At 33.1% G+C, this 7891-nt stretch overlaps 1 protein-coding gene across 1 annotated transcript in view; it reads left to right on the plus strand.

The window, feature by feature from the left end:
- Positions 1–7891, plus strand: part of LOC108691190 (protein CBFA2T2) — a 50458-nt gene that overhangs the window by 9327 nt on the left and 33240 nt on the right. The window lies entirely within an intron of this gene.

The following is a 7891-nucleotide window of genomic DNA, read 5'->3' on the forward strand; positions in this document are numbered from 1 at the left end:
AGGGGGGGGGACGGAACCCGGGAAGGAGGGACACCTCTCGGTGACGATCGATCGCAGGTGACATCCAAGTTAATTGCGTTCTCCCGACATTTGCGCGTCTTGCACAATGTCGCAGATATAGTTATCTACGAAAACACTTGCGGGGCACTCTGTTGATCGCACGACAATTGATCTCCCTTCCCCCCCTCCCTCCCCTCTTTTTCCCTTCAGCATCACCTCGACCCTATTTCATGCTAAATTGCGAAATCAGGAATCCGAGAGTCGAAAGATGCAATCGTTTCTTTATTCTTTAAGTAGAAGCTCAGAAGAGATCCCCAAAAAAATTAACTTTTGTATATTTTTTTAATAATATTATTCATATAATACAATTAAATTTACATTATTTATATTCTTATTTATTTACTATGAGGTAGAAGAATATAAAAATAATGAATTTTAAGATTTTTGGACACAACACTTTTCATTTTCCTTTCTTAGAACAAGATTTTTAAGATAATTTAATATTACACACGTTAAAATTGCATGATCGTTTACCTATTTAGATCCAATTGTTCATTATCTGATTAAATTTAATTTGATTTCGTCCCATGACTTCATCATAGATAAAGTCTATTAGATAAAACATCAGGTTAAGCTTAACCACAAGTTAATCAGAAAATGAAAAATCGGACGTTAAAGATTAAAAACTTAATGTTAAAAACTTAAGGTATTACTTTATAAATCGAATATATGCACATATCAACATCATATTGCAATGTCTCACAATAACAAATTTTTAATTATATTCCGCATTTAACCAAAATTTTGTGTAACAGACAGCTGCATGATGGTTATAAACAAAAGAAAAATAAATATCCTTTTACACAAACGAATGGCGAAAATCAAATTATTTCAAGCGTTAAGCCAGGCAATTAAGCGAGATGCCGCTGTTAGAGGAATATTTTATGCTGTAAAATGCAGCTTTGAATGGATCCTGCAACCGAATTACTCATGCGATTCTTTAAGATATCACATTAATTTTTTTTTCACAAATAATACAAAATCGTAATAAAACGATTTTGTACGATTGTCTTTGTCCGCTATTTGCTTCGACAAATATTTCGCATCTTTGCTAAGTATATTTTAATTAATTTGTATCAGAAATGTCCTGTCGTTGTTGCGAGATCAATATTCACGCGTAAAATGTATTTTCATTAAATACGTGTTTTGGTCGATCGACAGATTTTTTTACAGATGGCTAAAATCGTTTTTAATTTTATCAAACAGATATTTATGAATTCTTTTTTTAAATAGAATACACGGTTATTTCTTAAATATCACTTTTCTAATTTTATAAAAAAGATTGTTAAGTAAAAAAATAGGATAAAAATGCCCTTTAGAACAAAACATTTAGTGGAGCGTAAAAACAATTTTCGTTTATTGATAATTATAAAATACGCAAAGGAGATTGTTATTGTAAAATCATTGTTATGTTATTTTTTTAATGAACTTATTTTTTTTTTTATTCTAGATAATGAGAATTAATAAATTGTAAAATAATATTATTTGATATACGTATTATGATATATATATAATATTACAATAGAATCCATACATTGATCGATGAAGTAGTAGTAATACTACCTCTATGTGAAAGGCTTAGGTATTTCAATTGTAATATATCATATATTATTACAGAGGTATAGTATTACTACTTCATCGATCAACGGACGGATTCTGTTCGCTCCTATCATAGCGATATATGTCATGGGAGATGACAGAAGGCCGCAAATACTAACACTTGCGCATATGCGGCGAGCGATTTGCGGACAACTGTAACAACAGAAGAAGGCGTCAATTAAAATTATGGTGACCATCTGTCACAATAAAGACCGACACGTCGCGACCGCGAATTGTTCCGTGCGTAAATCCGTCGGAACTGCGTAGCGCAACCTTTTTTCCATCGCCCACGCGAAACACGAGGGTGGATTGATTGATGAACGGCCGTAGAAGAATCAGAGAGCGTTGTTACGTGACCAGAATATGGGCTGTTGACGCTTTTATTGTCCGATAGTAATTAGTAATGGGCAGTGTCAGAACATCCTTTATTATTTTTTATGTAATTAAATAAGACTACCTATATATAATAGATTAAATTGAAGTTGAGTGTTTTCGATTATTTATAATCGCATTAATCTCAAATTTGCAAATTCAATAAAAGCATCAGATAAAACATTAATTATATCTTTTTTTTTGTAATATTTTAGAATCAAATAATTTCTTACATTTAAACAAAAATTTCTTTATTTTTTTGTTATACAAATTTTTTATTGGGCTTGTATTTATTTAAAAAAAATTTACTAAATCTTAATATATATGTTTTTTAATAATACTAACTAAATTATTGAGTAAATATTTACAATAAATAAATATTTTCTCAATAAAAAGATGATATTTAAGTCAAATTGAATATAAGTCAAAAATAAATATAATATACATGCATTACATTTAATAAATATTTATTAAAATTTACATTTCTTTCAGTGTAGGTTTTATATTGAGTTGTCCGGAAAGTTCGTGCCGATTTTGAAAGAAAATTGAAACACAGAAGATTTAAATCTTAGTATATAATACATTTATTAAATTTAAATCTTTTGCGGCATAAACTTTCCGGACAACCCAATACTTCATCACGAACTGAAATAATCACCCAGTTGACATAAAAATTACGAGTAGATTTACGTTGCAATAAAATGGGATGTACGAATTTATTATCAGCACGGAGTTTTTATTATTCACAAAACACATTGCGCGATTTGGCGGAAACCGAACGATGGTTCGCGCCGAATTTCCCAGCGCAATTACGTACACGCTAAAACCCGACGGCATTTGGCGATGTAGTTTCGCGCGAAAAATTATAGCGAGTCATCCGTGCGGCCGTTTCTTGGACGCAACGAAGGGCTCGTTTGCATTTCACGTTAATAACAGGACCATGTGGCACCGAAGGCAGCCTGCTGCCAGAACTGCGCGCGTCAATAAAATAAAATTCCATCCGGCAGGAACGGCGGTGCGCCACGTGGATCTTAAAGATTACTCCCGTTTCCGCATTCGTGCCATTTAATTTCCCTTCCCGTGTAATTTTGCTCGCGTCGAACCGAAAATATTACGGAGTTCATGCAAATCGCCCGGCCCTAAATCGATTTATACATACGCGACGTTATAAATCGCACGAGAGAGCGACTAACTTTTTTCATAAATCAAAGATACGATCACGCGAATGTCTGCCGTTACCATTTTAATGTTATCGATTGAACGTTGTATTGTAATCGTTTAATGTAACATTTATTATACGACTGAAAGATTTTTTTTATAATTCTTTTTGTTTATTTAAATTTATTAATTGATCGTATGGAGAAGTTATTTATTTTTTTTTCTTTAGAAAAAAAGGAAAAGGAAGATAAAAAAACTGATGTATGCACGCAAAATGTTTCACGCAAAGTGAAAGGTTGATTACTATAATCCAATGTATAGTCAGTAAAAGGCAGCTGTTGAATTGTTTGTTATATGATTATTTCATTCAACGAGTTCAATTCAATTTCCTTACAGCCATGTCGTTTCCGGTGATATGGTTTTGTCTTCGAGCATCGAATGACACGTGCTCGAAATGCAATAGCGATGTATGTGATTTTGCCTGAGATAATATTACTATTGTATCTGATATAATACGCGTTTTATTTGTACAAGTGTATCAATTTTATTTATCAGAAAGATAAAAAGATCTTCGAAGAAGTCTAATTCTGATGAATAGGATTGTAATACATAATATATATTAATAATTCTACATGTTCACTGAAAAAAAAATGCTGTTGATTCAATTAAAGTCTACAGGTTGTCACTAACATAAGTGATTAATTCATGCATATTTTTATTGACATAAAAGCATAAATTGTTATTTCAATAATCAAGGCCTTTATGTCAATAAAAATATACATGAATTAATTACTTATGACAGTTTGTAATATAGACGTTAATTGAATCAATAGCATTTGTTTCTTAGTGTATATAATAGAATTAGAAACAAAGAATTCAATAGTAGTATAATTGTACTTAAATTAAAATAACGTATCTTTGTCTACTTAAAAAAATTAAAATTGGCCATTTTTTTAAATTGTTTGAGTTCACATTTAAGTATTTGAATTTTTAAAATAAAATTGTCTACTTTAATGAAATAAAAATGAAATTCGTATATAATATGTATATTCTTTTATTAATGAGGATATTTCATCGCATATTATGAAATGCAAGTATTAACGATCTGAAATTGTGACGGTAATTCGTGGGTAAATTTATTCGTAGTCCGTAGATTTGTTTGCGCGCAATTCTTGCGGAATTATGAAAAAAGGATCCGAGCGTTCGACTACTTTTAATGCTGGACGTAGCTATCGACATGAAGCAGCGCGCTCGTAAAAGTCCCAGCAACGCGATTACCGTCCCAGCAACGCGATTACCGTAATAAATATGAAACGAGATCTTGCAGCGTAAGCTGAAGGTAAAAGAAGAGGAATCGCGAGCGCGAACGTAGGCGGAGAAAAGAAACTAAGTACGCGGCAAGACCGTTGCGTACAAAACGCAAGACGCTTACGGGGTGTAGTATTACACTGCGGTACCACTTGTCAAGCCGATGTAAATCTTTATACTTAGTGTTTACGACTTCTGCGCGTGTTTGCAACCGGCAAACATCAGAGCGATAAGAAACATTGCAGTAAAAAATTAAAAATGGCGCGAGAAAGGCCATCTATGGAAAGCTCTTCTGTTATAGAAATTTAATATTGGATAATTTATTACTGAAAGATAGACATTAATTATTTATTTGAAATATTAAAAGGACAATGATGATTTTAATACCTAATGTTAGTAATTAATTACTGCCTTTCAGTTTAAATTGGCTAATATTAGATTTCTATAAGAGTTTACTTCCGATTGCTCGAAAATTTAATAAAGAAATCTTATTCTCAATTTAATTCTGAATTTGTCTACGGCGTGCGATTTACTGAAAGTCACGTACTATGAAAATCTTAATACTGTAAAGTACTTAAAACACCCATTTGTAACATTCACGCGAAATTAGTTTGTGGGAATTGTGGATCTTTCAATAACATTATTACAGATGTATTGAGAGTGTAATATATTTTATAATGAAACAAATATTTTTAAAGTATTTTTCTAATAATTTATATAATATACAAATCCAGAGTAAACGACGTTTCAATTTATTAGGCTATCTAAAGATTTATTTCAATACGGCTTTGACAGATTTGAAATCCAATTTTAATCTTTTCGCTTAAAGAAGGTTTAAATGCGTCCATTGAAGAGTAATAAAATCAAGTTTTTAAACGAAAATTCTATTCTAATAAAAAAATATATATAGGCGAAAAATTATTCGTAATTCATGACGTATACTCTCTCCAGTTCGGCGAACATTTGCGGAGGCTTTTCGTGATGGTCCATTTGTAGGCGAGTGCAGCCAAAAATGACGGGGGCGCGATCAGTTATGGACGGCAGCGTTCGCGTCCCCAATAATTTCGTGCTTCCGTGCCGTGACAGATCTTTGTTGGTTTGTAAAACTAATGTTCGTACATTCCATTAAAACGGCCATCGGTATGCGCGGCAACGATCTCGTCTCGCCGAGCACGTAGACGAAACATACGGCCGGCGTGGCGGGACGCTCTCATGAAATGGAATCAATCAAATATGAATCGTGTACACGCGCGATGACGTGCATATAGGTGCCACGATCTCTCTTTGCTCGTTTTTCCGCATGTCGTCGCGACCGCGTCGACCCGAAATCTGGTCGAAAGCAGGTGGCACGTTTGCGGAAGTCGCTGATAGAAAAAGCTATTAATCTTCGATTATAATATTTTGATAACGTGAAATTCTTGTAAATCTTTCTTGAAAGAAAAAAATAAAAAATAGAAAGAGAAAGTAATAAAATTATATATTATAAGATAACTTTTGCGCGTGCATTGTTATTTTTCTTCTCTTTTAAATTTTTCTGGTGTTTTTTCTTTCCTTTGAATTTCAGAATTTCTCGCAAGTGTTCCGTAATACACACAATTGACTCATTTGTATTCTGCTCATTTTCTTTTCTTTGAAATACTAGGAATATCTGATTAAATAATTATCTCTACTTTTTCTTTTTTTAACTCTTTACTACACACGATGGGTTATTCGTGTCCCAAGTTAATTTTCATCATTTTAACAAATATATAAAAAAATATTAAATAATTCTTAGATATACTTTAACACCTTTAGAAAGTACCGGTGTACAAGTATGAAATGATGATTTTTTTCCCAAAAAAAACAAATTAAATTCGGAAGGATAAAAAGAGATTTATTCAAAGTATTCTCCATTGCTAGTTACACATCTTTCGGGCAATTTGTGGATACCACGCCAGTAAAAATCTTCCCCTTTTGTCGCGAACTATTCATCGAGCTATTTTTTCACATCTTCATACGAACCAAAACACTGCTCAGCAAATGCGTGACCCATCGATGCAAACAAGTGGTAATCGGAAGGAGCCAAGTCTGATGTGTAAGCCGCATGGAGTAGAACTTCCCAGCTGAATGCTTCCAACGTGTCCCGAACTGGTTTTGGCGTATGTGATGGAGCATTGTCATGGAGAAAAATGACCTTGTGTTGCCTCTTTTGATATTCTGATCGTTTTTTAAGCAACGAACGGTTCAAATCGATCAATTGTTGTTAATAGCGTTTGATATTAACCGTTTCGCCAGGCTTCAATAACTCATAATTACCCCTTCTGAGTGTGGTTTATTATGAGCTATTGAAGTCTGGCGAAACGGTTAATACCAAACGCTATTAACCATCAAACACACAGCATTATCTTTCTGCTAAAGCGAGTCGGTCTTGCGGTCGATGTGGATGATGCATCTACCCATGATTTTTTTTGCGCTTGGGATTCTCAAAAAACATCCACTTTTCATAACGATACGATGCAAGAATGACTTTCTTCTGTATCATTCGAGCAAAATTTCACATGTGTTTTTGCGCCTCTCCATCTCTGTCTCTCGTTCAATTCATGTGGCACCCATCTGCCGACTTTCTGAATCTTTCCCATCTCTCATAGGCGATTGGAAACAGTTTGTTGACTAACGCTCAATTGCTCTGCGAGTTGCTTTTGTGTTTGTGAATCATCTTCATTCAGCAATGCTTGCAATTCCACGTCTTCGTTCTTTTTGGGCGGTTTTCCGTGTTCCTTGTCTGCAACATTGAAATCTCCAATTTTGAAACGCTGAAACATTGTACACACGTTTTTTGTGATGGAGCATGTTCACCATAAGCTTCTCCAAGAAATCGGTATGATTCCGCAGCAGTTTTCTTTAAATGAAAACAAAAAATTAATGCTGTCCGCGAATGCTCCTTATTTGATACAAATTTCGTCATATTAAACACAGCAACACAATACTATGCAAATACTTTTCAATCAAATCATTTTGCGCGTTTGACACTTGTTGATGATACAATAAAAAGGCATATAATGTTAAATCTTTGTACTTCACACTGCATTGGTCCGCCATCTGTTTCTCAAATCGTCATTTCATACTTGTACACCTGGTAAAGTACATTTTACAAAATTGAATATAAATGTTATAATTAATTACTTAATATAATATAATTAATTACTTAATGTTCCTAGTTTTTCGAAGAAAAGAAATATGGGACAAGACATGATCCAATTGTGTGTACATACTAACAAAGCAATCTTATAAATACTTTCTATTAAAAATGTTAAAGATGTTAAAATATATATAAGAATAATTTAATAATTCTTTTCTTATACTTATAAAAATTAATTTATATACAAACGATCCTATTAATGTAAAGGACCGGAAA

The sequence above is a fragment of the Atta colombica genome, unplaced genomic scaffold (assembly GCF_001594045.1).
Source record: "Atta colombica isolate Treedump-2 unplaced genomic scaffold, Acol1.0 scaffold41, whole genome shotgun sequence".
Lineage (NCBI taxonomy): Eukaryota > Metazoa > Arthropoda > Insecta > Hymenoptera > Formicidae > Atta > Atta colombica.